We start from the raw sequence: 19,782 nt of genomic DNA on the forward strand, positions 1-19,782 counted from the left end.
GAGAAATTTTTCCACTGTGTGAAAGTGTGTTTTGCTGTGACTGGTTTAATAAAAAGCTGAACAACGTTCCCCTGTCCCAAAAAAGTACTAAGCCTAGCAGTGGTGGCGCACGCCTTTAATATCAGCACTTGGGAGGCAGAAGCAGGCGGATCTCTGTGAGTTCAAGGCCAGCCTGGTCTACAGAGTGAGTTCCAGGACAGGCTCCTAAGCTACAGAGAAACCCTGTTTCGAAAAACCAACCAACCAAACAAACAAACAAAAAGCTGGCAGACCAATAGCTAGGCAGGAAGTATAGGCAGAATTTCTGGGGAGAGAAAGGAAGAGGAAGAGGAATCTAGTTACAGGGGAGACACCAGGAGATGCGGAAAGGAAACAGGAGGTGCAGGATGAAAGAGAGGTGTAACAAGTCTTTCTCTGACCCACCAGCCAGCTCCCAGATAATGACATGGAGACTTCTTATTAATTATGAAAGCTCAGTCTATAGCTTAGGCTTGTTCCTAACTAGTACTTATTAATTAAATTAACCAGTTTCTATTAATCTGTTATGCCTCATGGCTTTTTACCTTTCTTTCCTTCTGTATGTCTGACTACCTCTGTGTTTCATTTGGCGTCTCTCTCATATGCCTAGATTCATCCCAAGTTCCTCTCTTTTTCCTATCTCTCCTGCCTACCTATTGGCCATGCAGCTTTTTATTACACCAATCATTGCAATACATCTTCACATAGTGTACAAATATTCCACAACAGAGTGGTAACACCATGTGATAGGACATAGGCTAATGTAAATGAGCTGATTTAAGTTATTAGAGATAGTTAGGAACAAGCCTAAGCTATAGGCTGAGCTTTCATAATTAATAAGAGTCTCTGTATCATTATGCGTGAGCTGGCAGCCTAAAGGAACATCCAACTACATATGGCATCCAACATGGGGACACATATTTCCACATAGAACCTGAGAAAGCTTTTTAAAAAAGTTTCAAACACACAAACATGGAAGCAAACACAGCTTCCTAGTCCTGTAGTCTCTCAGGCAGGCCGTGGTGTATTAACGTGGCCCCCAGCTGCTGCCTGCTGGCTTGAGCCAGCCAGCATCATGTGCAGAGCCATGTGGTGAGTTTAAGGCTCAGTTCATAAGGTCAGAAAAGGCTGCAGGTGCACAATAAAGCGGTCCAGACTGAGAAAGTCTCTAAACAGGTATCGTGTAAAAAAAAAAAAAAAAAAAAAAGAAATGAGAATAGACAGTCATAGAAAAAAATAGTTTAAAAATAATAAAGTCTTTAAAGAGAGAGTAATCTAAAAAGAATAAGCCACATAAAGATGGGAGATACATAGGACATCTGGATCCTGTATGGTGCTTTCTTAACTTTGAATTTTTAAATGCTAATGAACAAAACCAATACCTTCCGAGAGACATTGGATTATGGAAACTACTAAATTAAATCAAACTATATATTTTAAGGATGCCTTAACTTCAGAATGGAAGTCAGGAAATGTGTGTGTTGGGGAAGAGGCAGTACTTTTGTTTCCACAGGAAATGAAAAGCTATGGATTCCTTCAGAATTAATGAATATCAGATTTGATTGAGGGAGACTTGAAAATCTTGACTATAGACATAAAGGAAAAAAAGCCAAGAAAGACTACAGAACAGTGACTCATATGCCGGTCTCTCAACATGGGAACGCCTGAAACCGGGTGAACATGATAAATCTTGTTGGTTAGAGGACTCATGACTTATTATTACATGCCATTGTTTCATGTGGCATGAATAGAGGTTTGGTTGTATAGTCGAAACCAACTTGTAACAGATGCCTTTTACCTGTTCAAACATAAAACAAAAGCTTATCTTTAGCACACTGCATATTCCATACATGTGTTAATACAGATATATATTACCTTTAAAATGTATATCTTTCCAGAGAAAAAGGACCAGACACCTGTTGTGGAATAGAATATTTGTTTAACTAAGATGTGTTACATTTGTTTGTGTTGCAGAATATTTGTTTAACAATATAGAGGTGTTGCTTTTGTTTACGCTGCATTTGTTTAACTATGAAAAGATGTGTTACTTTTGTTCATGCTGTATTTATTTAATTATGTAAAGATGTGCTCCATTTGCTTGTGTGCAGAATAGTTGTTTGACTATGTAAAGATATGTTGCTGTTTTACTTTGTTTACCTAAAGCACCTGGTAATAATTGGTCTAATAAAAAGTTGAATGGCCAGTAGCTAGACAGAGGAGGGATAGGTGTGACTGGTGGGCAGAGAGAAGAGGGGAGCCAGCCAGCTGAGGGACAGCAAGGTGGGGACCAGCCAGCCAGACATAGAGGAAGCAGGAAAGCAGGATAGACAGTATGCAGATGAGGTAAATGAGCCTCAGGGCAGCACATAGATTAATAGAAACGGGTTAATTTAAGTTTTGTTTTTGTTTTTTTTTTTTTTTTTTTTTTTAAAAAAGAGCTAGCTCGAAATGTGCCTAAGCTAAGGCCGGGCATTCATAATTAATAAGTCTCCATGTCATGACTTGGGAGCTGGCAATCCAAGAAAACCTGCTACAGACACCAATCAAGACAAGTAGCCCAGACGATCCAGCCTCTCAGAATGCCTCTGTTAACAGTTTCCTCACACTTCTGCATCCAGAACAATTTTAAGGCTGTTAGCTGAGATGATCCAGCATCACAGACTATCCAACCAAGAATTAAGATAAGCTCTACACTTTCCCATCACACAGAGACTAAACAAAAAATAATACAACTAGCTCTCCCAAGACTTGACCATTAATCTCAATTTTTTCAAGGTCCCCTAAAGATGTCGTTGCCCTCAGACAACAGAAAGTAGTTTTAAATAATGACACCCACATTTTTGCAAATCGTTACTGGTTATGGTAAGGGAAGAAACTAAGCAAGGGAGGTGAAATTCAAGGATCGCATTCTGAAAAGGAAAAGGGGGAATATAGGAATGATAGATAAAAGGGTATTGATGAATCTACTTTGAACTAAAAAGCAACTATTAATATAAAATACTTAACACTGGTATGGGTTTTTAGTATATCGATATAAATTTAAGGTTGTTTTTTGTTAGGATATGCTCTATATATGTCTCTACTCTTGTTTAAGGTATTTTTGTATATTAACTAAGTTTCTCTCGTAGTAGGGACATTGACCTGCTGTTTCTTATGAAATTCTGAGGCTTCTATTTCCTATTAATAGCTGATAAATTTCATCATTACCTTGAGCTAGAGGGACTAGTAGACCATGTGGTATCTGATATGTGTAAAAAAGGTGCTGGTCCGCCTGCTTGCCCTCTCTCTCCTCTCTCTCACCTGGATGCTGGATTTGGTTCCTGTTCCCAGTTCATACAGAGGCCTGTGATCTGTGAGTTCCCTCTAAATAAAGAACCCTTTTACTATACTCAATTCTTAGCTACTGTGGGATTATTTTATTTGCGTTCGCCTTCATTTCTCTGTACTGCCAGCTCCCACATAACCACATAGAGACTTGATTATGAAAGCCTGGCCTTACCTTAGGCTTTTCCCATTAGCTCTTATAACTCAAATCAACCCATTTATTTTAATCTATGCTCTGTCACGTGGCTCATTACTTCATCTCTGTAACGCTCTTGCTGCTTTCTCTGCCTCAGGCTGGCAACCCTGCCTTTCTTCTTCCCCGAGCACTCTCTGTCCCCAGAAGTCCCACCCAACCTCTTCCTGCCTAGCTATGGGCCATTTGCAATATGAAAATGATCACAGTGACACATCTTCACACAGTGTAACGAAATATTCCACAACACTTACCTGTCAGGCTTTCTTCTGGGACCCAAAGAATCATGTACTGATTATTGCCAAAACTTTGAGAGTCATAACATCCTTATCAACCAAAGGTTTGAATCATGTAATTGTGCCTCCTCAAAGGTATATATGAGTCCTAATCAAGGGTACCTGACTTTACTTGGAAATAAGACCCTGGCATACTGTCTTCATAGGAAGAGAAATCAGAAACAGGGTTAAGCAGGCAAGAGGCCATAAGAAAACACGGGCAGAGACTGGAATGAGCTCACAGGAGCTAGAGATTGCAGGTAACCATGAGATACCTGGAAAGAGGTGGGAAGGCCCTACCCAGAGCCTCCTACACCGACATACCCAGATGTGGAGCATTGGCCTCCACAACTGTAAACCAGTAACTTTCTTGTTGGGCAAATTCTAATTGGTCTTATTAATAAAAACCCGGAGCCAGATATCGGGGTAAATGCTGAAAGGTCAGAGACAAAAGAGCAAGCCACAGCCAACTCTTACCTTGCTAACTCCTCAGCTGAAAAACGGGTCGAGGGCCTGTTTCCTCCTACCTTCTATTCCTCACTTCCACCCAGCCATATCACTTACTGTTTGTGTTTACAGACAGACCTGTCCACCCTCCAGATTTCTATGGTTAACTAGTGGCTAGCTCCACCCTCTAATCTTCAGGCAAACTTTATCTGTCAGAACACAAAATATCACCACATTTTCTGTTGTTCAATGTCTAAGAAACTAGTAATGGGGAAGCCAGATTCCAAATCCAAAGGTAATGCTATCGTTTGGAGATGAACACCTGGAGCTGGATCCAGCTAAGACTAGAAGGGTATCAAGGAAAACTTTGGAGGCAGGCCTGGTGGGAGCATATCTGTGATCTCAGCACTGGTGTATTTGTATGTGTATATAAGGCAGAGTTAGAGGCCAGCCTAGACTAGATAGTAGGTCCTGTCTCAAACAAAACAAAACATGAAAAAGGAAAGAAGGGGCTGGAGAGATGGCTCAGAGGTTAAGAGCATTGCCTCCTCTTCCAAAGGTCCTGAGTTCAATTCCCAGCAACCACATGGTGGCTCACAACCATCTGTAATGAGGTCTGGTGCCCTCTTCTGGCCTGCAGGCATACACACAGACAATATTGTATATGAAAGAAAGAAAGAAAGAAAGAAAGAAAGAAAGAAAGAAAGAAAGAAAGAAAGAAAGAAAGAAAGAAAGAAAGAGAAAGAAAGAGGCTCATGAGATGGCTCAGAGGTTAAGAGCACCTGCTGTTCTTGCACAGTATTGGAGTTTGATTCCTAGCATCCACATGGTGGTTCTCAACTCCAGTCCTATACAACCTGACTTCTGCAGGCAGCAGGCATGCATGTGGCACATTTATATACATACAGGCAAAGCAGTTATACACATTAAATAAAAAAAGAGGGCCAGAGAGATGGCTCAGTATAACCACTGTGTGCTGTTTCCACAGAGGACCTGAGTTCAGTTCTCAGTACCCACATCAAGTGGCTTACAACAGTCTATAACTCCAGTTTCAGATGGCTGTTGTGAGCTATTTGTACACTGAGAAGAGGTATTGCTGTGGTTGGTGTAATAAAAATCTGAATGGCCTATAGCTAGGCAGGAGAGATAGGTGGAGCTTCTGGGGAGAGAGGAAGAGGATAATTGAGGCGCAAAGGAAACACCATGGAGATGTGGAATGAGTCAGACACACAGAAGGGAGAGAGGTGAGAGCCATGTGGCAGAACATAGACTAATAAAAATATGGGCTAATTTAAGTTATGAGTTAGTGAAACAAGCCTAAGCTAAGGCCAAACTTTCACAATTAATGATAAGTCTCTGTGTTGTTTGGGAGCTGGCAGCTCAAAGAAAACTTGATTACACATGGCATACAATGTGGGTGCATGTATTTCCACATAGGACCTGAGAAGTTTTTAAAAGTTCCCATGGTGGCTCACAAACATCTGTAGTGAGATTTGGTGCCCTCTTCTGGCCTTCAGGCACACATGCAGGCAGAACACTGTATACATAATAAATAAATCTAAAATTCCAAACATACAAATGTACTGATATTTCATTTGTATTTTATATTTATTTATTTGTTTGTTTGTTTTTCGAGACAGGGTTTCTCTGTAGTTTTGGAGCCTGTCCTGGAACTAACACTTGTAGACCAGGCTGGCCTCGAACTCAAAGAGATCCACCCTATCTCTGCCTCCCAAGTACTAGAATTAAAGGTGTGTGCCACCACCGCCTGGCTCCATTTATATTTTAATAAATAAAGCTTGCCTGAAGATCAGAAAGCAAAACAGTCACACTAGTCAACCATACAGGCCAGGCAGTGCTGGCACACACCTTTAATCTTAAAAGAGAAACGTATTTTCCACTTTTAAAAAATGGGGAAAAAAACATTACAATGGAGGGATTTGGGTCTCTGTATGATAATATGCTGGACAGTTTGAAAATGCACCCATTAAATGAGAGGATATCTAATTCAGATCAGCTTTATTATTTTTGTCTTATCACTAAAAATGTGGTTAATCTGAGTGTTAAGATAACAGGCCTTAGAAAAACCTAATAAAACAGATCACAGAGATATTTAAATCCAAGCAGAGGAATTTAATGGAGAATCAATTTCAGCGTTACATTATAAGAATAGAGAGGAGGGCTGGAGAGATGGCTCAGAGGTTAAGAGCATTGCCTACTCTACCAAAGGTCCTGAGTTCAATTCCCACAACCACATGGTGGCTCACAACCATCTGTAATGGGGTCTGGTGCCCTCTTCTGGCCAGCAGGCATACACACAGACAGAATATTGTATACATAATAAATAAATAAATAAATAAATAAATAAATAAATAAGAATAGAGAGGAAAAGCCTAAAGTTTTCAGACTAAACTTTAATATATCCAGTAAACTTAAAGTATTTGCCAATTGGCAGAGACTCTGTAAGAGCTGAATGGACTCCTGTGCCAATGTTAGATTTCAGGAGATTCAAGGAAGCAATTGTCTCATATGGCATGCATTCACCTTTTGTGAAGCAAATGTTAAACTTGTGGTCAGTTTGTAATAGAATTATCCCTAAAGACTGTATAGAATTGGCTAATGGTGCTTTAGAGCTTGGTCCACAGTTACAATGGAGTACCTGGCTAGAGAAGAGGCTAAGATTATTGAACAACAGAGTAAAGCTAGAGGTAGGTAAATCTCCCAAGATCAAATTCTTGGAGAAGGAGATTATGCTACTACAGAAAGGCAGGCTGTATATGATGACCACACCCTGAATTTATGTCATGCATCAGCTTTGAATGCTCGGGACAGAATTGGAGAAATAGAAAAGAAAATTGAGTGATTTCCTAAAGTTATACAGGGCCCAAAGGAAGCCTTTAGGGATTTCTTACAAAGATCAACTTCAGCAGTAAATAAAATAATACCAAATTCAGAAGCTAGACAAATAATAATTTAATCTCTGGCTTTTGAAAATGCCAATTCCCTATGCAAAAGGATAATTAGACCATTAAAGGCAAGGTCAGCACCTTTGGAGGAAAGGTTTTGAGATATAATTAATATTGAATGCCATGAACATGATGATGCATAGATAGGAGAGGTGATTTCCGAAGGTTTGAGGAAAAATTGAAATGTCAAATTGTCAAATGTAATAATTGTGGTAAACAAGTTCTCCTTAAAAGGGATTATAAACAGGGCTCTCCTAGAAACAATGTTTTTTTCTAAGAATAATCCATTCAGAATGCCCCTTCCATTCTGGATTATGTGGAAGGTGTGGCAAAGGTAGGCATTGGACTAATGAATGTAGGTCAACAAGGACTATTTATGGTAGTCCTTTGCCATCAGGAAACTCCACGAGGGGCCTCTTGCAGGCACACATGCCAAGTCCAGTGCAGTCGTTTACTCCATTGTGTCGGAAACTCCTTCCCAGAGCAATCAAAGAACTCAAGGTCTAGTGTAAGAAACCATACCACTCTAGATAATAGAACAGAGGAAGAACAAAAATTCAAGAGAAGCCATAAATTGAGTATTTTGACAAACTTCTATAAATGATCAAAGACCAAAATTAAAAATGATGTTGTCAGCAACTGATGGAAACAGAGGCAGAGACCTGCATCGGAGCTCCCAAAGTCCAGTTGAAGAGTGGGAGGAATGAGAATGTGAGCAAAGAGGTGAAGACCATGATGGGTTCACCCACTGAACAGCCTACCTGAGCTAATGGGAGCTCACCAACTCCAGCCAGCCTGGGAAGGAACAAGCATAGGACCAAACTAATTCCTCTGAATGTGGTTGACAGTTGCATGGCTGGGACAGACTGAGGGCCCACAGGCAGTGGTACCAGGATTTATCCCTACTGCATGTACTGGCTTTTTGGGAACATATTCTCTTTGAATGGATACCTTGTTCAGCCTAGATAGAGAAGGGAGGGTTTGGACCTTCCCCAAAGCAATGTGCCTTACCCTCTCTGAGGATTAGATGGGGGTGGGGTGGGAAGATATGTGGAGGGAATGGAAGGAGAGGAGGGAGTGGGAACTTGGATTGATATGTATAATAAAAAGATAGTTTTTTATTATTATTTCATGTGCATTAGAATTTTGCCTGCATGTATATCTGTGTGAAGGTGTAGGATACTCTGAAACTGGAATTACAGGCAGGAATGAGATGCCAGGTGGGTGCTGGGAATTGAACTGAGGTCCTCTGCACGAGCATTCAGTTCTCTTAACTGCTGAGCCATCTCTCCAGCCCCTTGTTTTTTTTTATATATATATAAATAATAAAAAAGAAAAAATGTCAATGAAGGTCTGCTAGACACAGATGTGGATGTAACAATAATTTCATCAGAACATGGGCATACAAATTGGCCTCTTCAGGATATAAATTTTAGTTTTTAGGGATTTGAACTTTATCTCAGGTAAAGCAGAGTACGAGATGTGTTGAATGTATAGGACTAGAAGGAGAGAGAAATATTAAAATCATATGTGGCTAACATAGCAATAAGTTTGTGGGGACATGATTTTGTTATAACAATGGAATACTCAGATTAACATCCCCTAATTTCAGAAACTAACCATAGATTAACATATTTCTGGGAAAAAATATTAGAAGGTTTTATAAAGAATAGTCACTGACCATTCAGGTTCTGCAAGAACAGTGCACAACAGCTGGTGATCTTCCAAAGGGACTAACACCCCCACCTTTAAAATGGTTAACAGACAGAACTGTATGGGTTGTGCAATGGCCTTTAACTATAGAGAAACTGCAGGCTTGGGGCTGGAGAGATGGCTCAGAGGTTAAGAGCATTGCTTACTCTTCCAAAGGTCCTGAGTTCAATTCCCAGCAACCACATGGTGGCTCACAACCATCTGTAATGGGGTCTGGTGCCTTCTTCTGGCCTGCAGGCATACATGCAGACAGAATATTGTATACATAATAAATAAATATTAAAAAAAAAACTGCAGGCTTTAGAACAGCTGGTACAGGAGCAACTAGATGCTCAGCATGTTGAAGAACCAACCAGCCCTTAGAATTCTCCCGTGTTGCTAAAAAGAAATCTAGAAAATGAAGAATGGTAAGGTAATATGAGCAGTTAATAAGGTGATTCAGCCAAGGGTCTCTCTGCAGTCTCACATTCCTTTGCCTTCCCTATTACCGAAAGGATGGCTTCCTATAGTTATGGATTTAAAAGATTGTTTCTTCACTGTACCTTTACAAGAAGACAGAGAAAAATTTGCCTTCACAGAGCTTACTTATAATAATTCTCAGCCTGCTGAGAGATATCAATGGAAGATTTTCCCACAGGGAATATTAAATAGCCCCACCCTGTGCCAATATTTTGTAAGTCAGTCATTGGAAATGATACACAAACAACTTCCTCAATCTATAGTTTACCATTAAATGGACAACATTTTACTGCCTGATTCAAATGTAGATATTTTAGAAAGAATGATTGAAGAAGTAAAGCAAAATTTGTTCTTTTTTTTTACATGTTGCACCTGAAAAAATACAAAGAGAAGATTCTATTAATTATTTAGCCTATAAAATAGGTTCACAAAAAATTAGACCCCCAAGAAGTGCAAATTAGGAGAGATTGATTGCAGACTCTTAATGACTTCCAAAGATCGCCAAGAGACATTTCCCATCTATGTTCCACTATTGGGATAGGTCCTGATGACCTGATTAATTTAAACAAAACTTAGATGATGACAAGGACTTAAATAGTTACAGGGAATTATCAGCTGAAGCTGAGGGAGAATTGGCTTTCACAGAAGGCACATGTGGAGTGTGTGGCTCTGAATCTTAATTCTGGTCATATTACCCTCCAAGCATTCAGAGCCACACACACTGATACCTATTCAGGTTTTCAATGGGCAACTGCTCGGAGTTTAGAAAAGGCTGATTTGGTAATCACAATTTGTGAGAAGTTATGGCCATCATTGGTATGCCTGTACAAATAAATACAGACAATGCTCCAGCATATATCTCTAAGAAAATGAAAGTTTTTTGCTTTTTATAAAATAAAGCATATTGCAGGTATACCACACAACCCTACAGGCCAGGCAGTTATAGAAAGATCAAATTGAACCCTGAAGGATATGTTAAATAAACAAAAAGGGATAATAAATAATCCCAGAAATAGATTGCATAATGCTTGATTAACTTTAAATTTTCTAAATGAATGAGAAAGGAACGAGAGCAGCATAGAGACATTGGATAGTAGAAAAAACTATGGAATTAAATCAGCTGATATAAAGATGTACTGAACCTCAGAATGGAAACCAGGATATGTGTTACACTGGGCAAGTGGTGTTGCTTTTGTTTGCACAGGAGAAGAAAAGCAATGGATACCATCAAAATTGATAAAGAATCAATTTGAACAATAGACACCTCTTAATTAGTAGAGATGATATTTTATTAAACAGCATGGTTGTTTAATCTAAATTAACCTACAAAACTAACAAATGCTTTTCATTTGATCAGATATAACTTGTCAAAAGAGGATATCCCCAAAATTAGGGTTGGGGAAGGATTTTATTTCTATCTTTTCAGGAGAATAAAGGAACGCAGCTAAGGAATCTGAAGACTACTGGACAAATGAGACATCTGAAGAAAAATGACAAATCATCCAGAAAAAAAAGTCTCGAGAAAAAGAGTATTAGCCTATTGGTATATCATATTCCTAACATGATAAAATTTTATAAATCTCCCCAAATGTTTGTTTCTGTTATTCTTTATAGACATATAATACAAATGGTCTTTTTTGTAATTCCAGTCCAATTAAAGATTAAGGCTGGCTTTGGAGTTAGAACATGGCTCTCTCGTCTCTAAACCCAAGCATGCTTATTAAAGTAAAATATAAAATCTATGTCTCATGTCAGAAGGGCCACTTGATATGGGACAGAAGAAAAACAAATATTTAATCACCACTTTATTGCCACTTATCTTATAATCCTTTGGTTTATAATGACTCTTTAACAGCTTTTCTTAAGGTAAAAGATTTATAAGATTATATATATATATTTAAAGTTTTTATGATGATATTAATGGTCATAAAGAGTACTAACTAGTTCTAAAAAATGGTTTTATCTACATTTCTGTACATAATTTTGGGTTTGAGTCTCTATCAGTTTTCTGCAGTAAACCATAAGTACACCTAACAGTGACCTTTGAAGTTTCCAAAAAAAAGATGGGCCCCCCCCAACGATGAATCCTCCAGGACTATGATAACACCACTAAGTTGAAAAACACCACCTAAAGATCGGCTTTGGACTACAAACTGCCCAGAACAATTTTGAGGTGGCTAGCTGAGGTGATCCAGTCTAAGAGACTATTCTAGCCAGGACTCAAGTCCTGCACTTTCCCAGGACTTGACAATTAACCCAAATTTTTCTTTTCAGGATATCTAAAGATACTGTTGCCTCAGACAGAAGGAATTAAATTTAAGAATATACAGCCCACATTCCCAAGAGGTGGGGTGGGTGGTTTTTGGTCATTCAATGGGTTATGGATATTTGTCATTGTTTAGGGTGGTTGGTTACAAGTTGTTATTGGTTGTAGCCAGTAGGAAAGTTGAACAAATATTAGATACAGAGTTTTTGTTTTGAAAAGAGAAAAGGGGGTATAGATATGATAGGATAAAAGGGTAGATTATGGAATCTACTCTGAAAAGAAGAAAGGAAGGCTATAGATATGATAAGATAAAAAGGTAGATCATTGAATCTACTTTTAAAAAGCAACTACTAGTTTTAAATAGTTTACTTTGGATTGGATTTTTGTATATTGTATACAAATTTTGTATATTGATATAAATTTGAGATTATTTTTCTGGAACATACCATACAAACATTTCTATTCTTTTTTTTTTTTTTTTGGTTTTTCGAGACAGGGTTTCTCTGTGGTTTTGGAGCCTGTCCTGGAACTAGCTCTTGTAGACCAGGCTGGTCTCGAACTCACAGAGATCCGCCTGCCTCTGCCTCCCAAGTGCTGGGATTAAAGGCGTGTGCCACCACCGCCAGGCAAACATTTCTATTCTTGTTCAAAGTATTGTACCTATACAACTCATTCAACAATGTAATGCAAATTTCTAGTCCTTGAAAATTATTATTACCAACTGTTTAGGATAATAAGGAAATGCAGGTTAGTAGTTAATCAGCTACAATTACAATAATCGAACTCGTAGTTACATTAGACACGTTTTCAAAGTCAAACAAAGATATATTTTAGATAAACAGATCATCTTCAAATACTTCAGAGATTTAAAGACTATGGCATTTAAGATGTTTTAATAACAGTTTTTTTTTTCTTTTTTTGACAATGAGACATGTCTGCTCCTGGCAGTACCAATCTACTTCAAAGAAGATAATGGATATCGAAGAAACTCCACATGGAGTCTACTTTCTTTGTGGCAAAAGGAAGCCACTGGGCAAGAAAACGCCCTTGCCTCGATTGCTGACAGTAAGTTGTCTGGATAAGCAGGACACAAAAGAAAGTGACTGCCAAATTGTTAAGACAAGGATGGAGAGCCCTTTAGAATATCCTGCTTCACAGAGAAGTCTGTCAGACATGCTAGGGCTGTAGGCTGAAGGTGGATGCCCAGCATTGCAGAGGAACATTGGTGACTGTCTATGCAGCCAGCTGTTTCTGTCATTTCTCACAGTTTTTGGAAGTCGCTTGTTTGAACTTCCTGCTTACTCAGTTAATATTATCTCCTTCCTGTGTCTCTGAGGGAGTTGAAGACTAGATAGTTACAGTTTTCCTTGTTTACTAGATGCAGAAAGCAAGTTATGATAGAAAGTAAATTAGGTACAAGACTTTGGACTCACCAAGATAGGATAGATATGGAGTATTTTCTCTGAATTTGTCAAATGCAAATAGACTAGACATTGTTGATGTATCTATTGCCTGTATATATTGCATATAGTCATTGTACTTATTGTACATAATTTTTCTTATATATTAGTTATAGCCTTTTTATTTCAGAGAAATGGGAAAATGTTGTGATATTTCATTTGTATAATAATAATAATTATTATTATTATTTTGGTTTTTCAAGACCGAGTTTCGCTGGGCGGTGGTGGCACACGCCTTTAATCCCAGCACTTGGGAGGCAGAGGCAGGCGGATCTCTGTGAGTTCGAGACCAGCCTGGTCTACAAGAGCTAGTTCCAGGACAGGCTCCAAAACCACAGAGAAACCTTGTCTTGAAAAACCAAAAAAAAAAGACCGAGTTTCTTTGTGTAGCTTTGGTACCTGTCCTGGAACTAGCTCTTGTAGACAAGGCTGGCCCTGAACTCACAGAGATCTACTTGCCTCTACCTCCCAAGTGCTGGGATTAAAGACATGTGCCACCACCACCTGGCTCATTTGTATTTTAATAAATAAGGCTTGCCTGAAAATCAGAACACAAAACAGCCAGACTAGTCAGTCATCCATGCCAAGCATTGATGGTACACATTTTTAATCCCAGCAGCCACACTAGTTAACCATACAGGCCAGGTGGTGATGGTGGTGCATGCCTTCAATCCTAGCACTAGAGAGGATATGGCGGGATGAGATAGGAACTCACTCTCTTTTAGTCTGAAGATTTCATAGAGGTAAGAGCTCTCTAGTGGCTTGGCTGCTTTGCTTTTCTAATCTTCAGGTTGAACTACAATATCTGTCCTTGGGTTTTTATTATTTGTGTTACAATCATTACTCTCAAATATTTTACAATGGTATGAATATTTGTATATTGATACAAATTTAAAGTGTATGTTTCTACTCATGTTTAAGGTATTTTTGTATATTTATACAAATTTAAGGTTATTTTTGTCATACTGTATATATGTTACTACTTTTGTTTAAGGTATTGTACCTATGCAGCTCATTTAAAAATGTAATTGGGGGTTAAAGAGATGGCTCAGTGGTTAAGAGCACTGACTACTCTTTCGGAGCAACTGAGTTCAATTACCAGTACTCACATGGCAATTCACAACTGTCTGTGACTCCAGTTCCAGGGGACCCAACACCTATGGTAAAATACCAATGCATATAAAATAAAAATAAATTCAAGAAAATGTAACGTACAATTAAGAAATACAGGTTAATGGTTAGCCATCTATAATTATCATCTTATAGTCATGTTAGGTATGCTTTCAAGGTTAAACAGAGATGTACTTTAGATAGACAGATGGTCAACACTTTTAAAGTTGGCATTTAAAATGTTTTAATAGTGCTGGAGAGATGGCTCAGTGGTTAAGAGCATTGCCTGCTCTTCCAAAGGTCATGAGTTCATCAATTCCCAGCAACCACATGGTGGCTCACAGCCATCTGTAATGAGGTTTGGTGCCCTCTTCTGGCCTGCACACACACACACACACACACACACACACACAGAATATTGTATACATAATAAATAAATATTTTTTAAAAATTAAAAAAATAAAATGTTTTAATAACATGACTTTCCATGACAGTGAAACATGTCTGCTCCTGGCTACACCAATTAACTTCAAAAAACGATAGTGGACATTGAATAACCTTAACATGGACTTTGCTTTTATTGTGGCAAAGTTAGCCATGGGAAAAGAAGCTGCCCTTACCTTGACTGCTGACAATATGCTGTCCAAATTGGACAAGCAGGACACAAAAGAAAGTGACTGCGGAAATTTGTCAAGACAAAGTAGAACAGTCCTTTAAACTTCCTGCTTCACATGAAAGTCTATCAGATATTCTAGGCCTGTAGGCCAAAGATGAATGCCCCAATGTTGTAGAGGAACCTTGGGCGACTGTCCAGGTAGTCAGCCGTTTCTGTTATTTATAGTTTTGGAAGTGATTTGTACTGCACTTTCTGTTTACTCAGGTAAAATTATATGCAATTTGATGTTTCTCTTCTGCCCACCTGTTCCCACGTGCCTGGCAGCAGCTTCCTAAATTAGCACACAGGGGCTTATATTAATTGTAAATGCTCAGCCAATAGCTCAAGCCTGTTACTAGCTCTTACACTTTAAATTAACACATAATTCTTTACAATTTATTTTATTTTATTTTCAAGACAGGGTTTCTCTGTGGTTTTGGAGCCTGTCCTGGAACTAGCTCTTGTAGACCAGGCTGGTCTCGAACTCACAGAGATCCGCCTGCCTCTGCCTCCCGAGTGCTGGGATTAAAGGCGTGCGCCACCACCGCCCGGCCAACACATAATTCTTATCTATGTTTAGCCACATGACTTGGAACCTTTTCTCAGTACAGCATTCTCATCTTGCTTCTCTGCATGCCTTCTGACTCTGCCCCTTTCCTCCCATCATCTTTTGTTTGGTCACCCTGACTGTACTTTCTGCCTGGTCAATCAGCGTTTTATTAAACCAATTCAAGTGATATATCTTTACAGTGCATGAGAGGATTATTCCACAACTTTTCCCCCTTTCTAATTAAAAAGGAAGGTTTTACCTTAACATAGTAGGATTATATGCAACAAAACAGTTATCAAGTAAGAATTACAGTTAAAATATCCAGTCTATTTCTACTTGGCAAAATTAGAGAGACTACTCTATTATCTATCTTATCTTTGTGATAAAATTTTGTACCTAATTTATCTTTTATCATAACCAAAGAAAACCATAACTATCTAGTCTTCAGTATACAGGAGGATTATTCCACAGCAACTATATCCTTCTTGGGTCTTTCATGGGGTTGAATACTAGGTAGTTATAGTTAGTTTTCCTTGTTACCAAATTGAGAAAAGAAACTTACAGAAGAGATTTTAAGTTTGTAATGTTGAGAAACATAAAACCTTACATTGCCTATTTTAATGTTTTAGGTCTAAAAAGATATTTTTAGGATGATAATACAAATTATGATAGAAAATGATTTAGGTATAAAACTTTGGATTCACCAAGAAAGGATAGATAATACAACACTTTCTCCAAATTTGCCAAATGTGGATATATTTCTTACTTGATAATTGTTCTTATTGTGCATAGTTTTATTGTGTTAAGAGTTAAAATTGTCCCCTTTCCTTTTCTTTCGAGACAGTTTCTCTGTGTAGCCTTGTGTCCTGGAAGTCATTCTGTAGGCCAGGCTGGCCTTGAATTTACAGAGATCTTCGGGCCTCTGCCTCCCAAGAGCTGAGATGAAAGGCGTGTGCCACCACCACCCAGCAAACCTGTTTTATTTAGATAAAAGGGAAAATGTTGTGGAATATTTGTACACTGTGAAGAGGTATTTCTTTGACTGGTGTAATAATAAGCTGATTGGCCAATACCTAGGCAGGAGAGACAGGTGGTCCTTAGGGCAGAGAGAGGAAGAGGACAGTTGAGGCCCACTGGAGGAGGCACCATGGAGACATGGAATGAGTTGGATACAGAGTGAGTGGGAGAGAGGTAAAAACCACATGGTAGAATGGAGATTAATGAAAATAAGGGTTAAGGTGGTATAAGAGCTAGTGTGGCAAGCCTAAGCTAAGGCTGAGCTTTCATAATTAATAAGTCTCCATGTCATTATTTGCAAGCTGGTGGCCCAAAGAAACGTTTAATTACTGGTGCCCTGACACTTCTGGCATCTGCACTCACACGCACATACCTACAGACATACACATAATTAAAATAATAAAATTAAAAGGTTTTTCCTTTTTCGGTTTTTCAAGCAGGGTTTCTCTGTGTATATCTCTGACTATCCTGAAACTTACTCTGTAGACCAGGCTGAACTTGAACTCACAGAGAACCACCCGCCTTTGCCTCCCTGAGTTCTGGGATTAAAGGTGTGTGCCACTGTTGCCTGTGAGACACGGTTTCTCTGTGTGACAGCCCTGGACGTCTTGGAACTAGCTCTGCAGAGTAAGCTGGATCCCAGCTCCAGGTCATCCCAGATGGCAGCATTATCTTTGGATTTGGAATCTGGTTTCTCATTACTTGTTTCTTAGACAGAAATTTACTGGTTTACAGTTGTGGAGGCTAATGCTCCACACCTGGGTATGTCGGTGTAGGAGGCTCTGGGTAGGGGCTTCCTGCCTCTTTCCAGCTATCTCATGGTTATCTGCAATCTTGAGCTCCAGTGAATGTCATTCCTAGCTGTAGACCGGGCTGGTCTTGACCTCACAGAGATCTGCCTGCCTCTGCCTCCTGAGTGCATGTTTCACAATGACTGTCTAAGAGAATAAAATACATCTTGGAAAAAAAAAGGCAGTCTCTCACCTACAACCTAGATGAACGGGAGAGCAGTTTAGTTTTTTTTTTTTCTTTTTTTTTTTTAGAAATATTTATTTATTTATTTATTTATTATGTATACAATATTCTGTCTGTGTCTATGCCTGCAGGCCAGAAGAGGGCTCCAGACCCCATTACAGATGGTTGTGAGCCATGTGGTTGCTGGGAATTGAACTCAGGACCTTTGGTAGAGCAAGCGATGCTCTTAACCTCTGAGCCATCTCTCCAGCCCCAGCAGTTTAGTTTTTTCTGAGTGACACCTAGTAGGAGATTGCTCTCCCAGGGCCTCTGATGGGTTGGGTTATCACTCTAGGAAGCATTCTTGGTAAGAGATGGGCCTGCAGTTGTTCTGGGATGTGGTTTGTATCTGGAAGCAACTACTGAATCCCAATGGCAGATATCTCAGGCCTCTGAGCCAGGACTTGTATGTGTGAAAAGGAGTTCTCAGCCAGAGTTCTGTCACCGTGCTGTGATCTTCTGTATGATAGGGACCTTCAGTAAGTGGAAAAGCCTTGTAGAGCTCCCCAGGAATCCAAGAGTGTTCTTTGCCTGGGTGGGACCTCAGGTGGAGCCTTGGTCTGGAGAAAGTCACTTTCCAGTCTAGAAAGCAGAATGATCAGTTCTGGGGAGGTTGGGGGGTAGGAAGTCCTTCATTGCTTCTGCCTGGGCTCAGGGCCTTCCCCCAACCCCGTTTTTGGAGACAGAGGCCACCTAGGGTATGGGAGGAGGGGCAGCCCAAGCTGCATTTCCACTTGGAAGCCCTCTTTATTTGGCCTGGGACAGAGAAAGACTGGGGTCAGAGTGCACACATCTCCATGGAAACAGCAATGAGCCTGGCCCCTAGGGGACCCTAACCATAGTAGGGGGTCTTAGGATTTTTTTTTCTCCATTTTTGGCTAATGGGCCAGGGCCCTATCTTTGGCAACAGCTTTTTACAAAGTCCCAGCCATGAGGCCTGGAGGAGCAGGCAGACAAGTGGACTTCAGTCAGGGCCACACGGAGCAGAGACTGAGCCTTTTAGGACGGCAGGCTCCAGGTCGGAAAACAGAGTGCAACAGCTAGAATGTGGAGTCTTTAGAGACAAGCACTGGAGACCAAAGAAAGGTTAGCTGTGTTGTTGTTCCCATGTCCTGCTTCACTCATGATCCACCTGGGATCTGAGTCCCACCAGCCTGCCTAAGGCTTCTCTCCAGGAATAGCTCCTCGGGATGGTCTCAGAACTTCCAGGCTGCTCGTGCATCTAAAAAGGCGCCCTACAGAAAGAAAATATTGACTTGGATCCTCTTGGGAAGGATGCAAACCTTGGTGGATGAATTATTTTTTTTTTCCAGGATTCTACCCGTGGAGTCCTATGTAGGCACCTTTTCTGCCTGGGAGAACTATAACATATATAAAGTACTATGACTGCTCAGGAGTCCCAAGTGAGGCTGGCTAGACTCACTGAAGGAGGCTTATGAAGGCTCAAATGGAGCAGGCAAAAAACAGCCTCAAATAACATTCAAGATAATTCAAACACACTTGCAGGTTTTGAGTACATCTGCGTGCTTACTGTAGTGCTCTAAATGCAGGTTTCTTTTCCTGTGTGTGTTGTTTTTTACATGCTTCTACAGCCAAATCTGACATCAAGTAAGCTACATGGTATCCTACATGTGCTGCAGGAATCTTAAAAGGGTCTAGGGAGTAACACTGTGAGTGGGCCTAAGGGGACAGAGGAGACTTATTTTCCACTGCCAGGGGAATTTGACCATACCTAGGTAGATATGTTCCAGGGGTCATGGTGGCCCATGGTAAGCACTGGCATGGACATGGTGAAGCTAAGCATCTCATTGTAACACCCATCCTGCCTGATGAAAGGGGAGGAAAGCTAATAAGGAAGGTCTTGAGCTAGTGTGCCTTTGGCCACCCTGATAGCATCAAGCAGACAAGTCTGTTCCAGCTGGGCGCTGCAATCCTGCCCTACACCCCACCCCCAGCCTTTCCTGGACTTAGAACCTCAGGGTTTCAGGTCTTGCTTAGTTTCCCGGACAATGCTTAATTGAGGGTTTTTTCCCACACCCTTTTCAGTCCAAAGCAGTAGACCAGGAATATCCCTGAGGATTAGGGGAGATTTGTAGGCTGTGGAAATAGCAAGTAAGTATTCTCAGGGATAAAGCAAAGGGATGCGGCTTAGTCCTGGGCCATAACCCACAGCAGCACCAAGAGTTGGAGTGTGGACACCAGCTGAACCTGACAGGAAGTGGAGGCAGGAGGAGAGCTGACAGAAGGGAGCAGTGGACAACAAGCTGCCAGTGGTCAGAGAGGGGCCTGCCTGAGTTCCACGAACTGAGCCGTCT

The sequence above is a fragment of the Chionomys nivalis genome, chromosome 6 (genome assembly GCF_950005125.1).
Source record: "Chionomys nivalis chromosome 6, mChiNiv1.1, whole genome shotgun sequence".
Lineage (NCBI taxonomy): Eukaryota > Metazoa > Chordata > Mammalia > Rodentia > Cricetidae > Chionomys > Chionomys nivalis.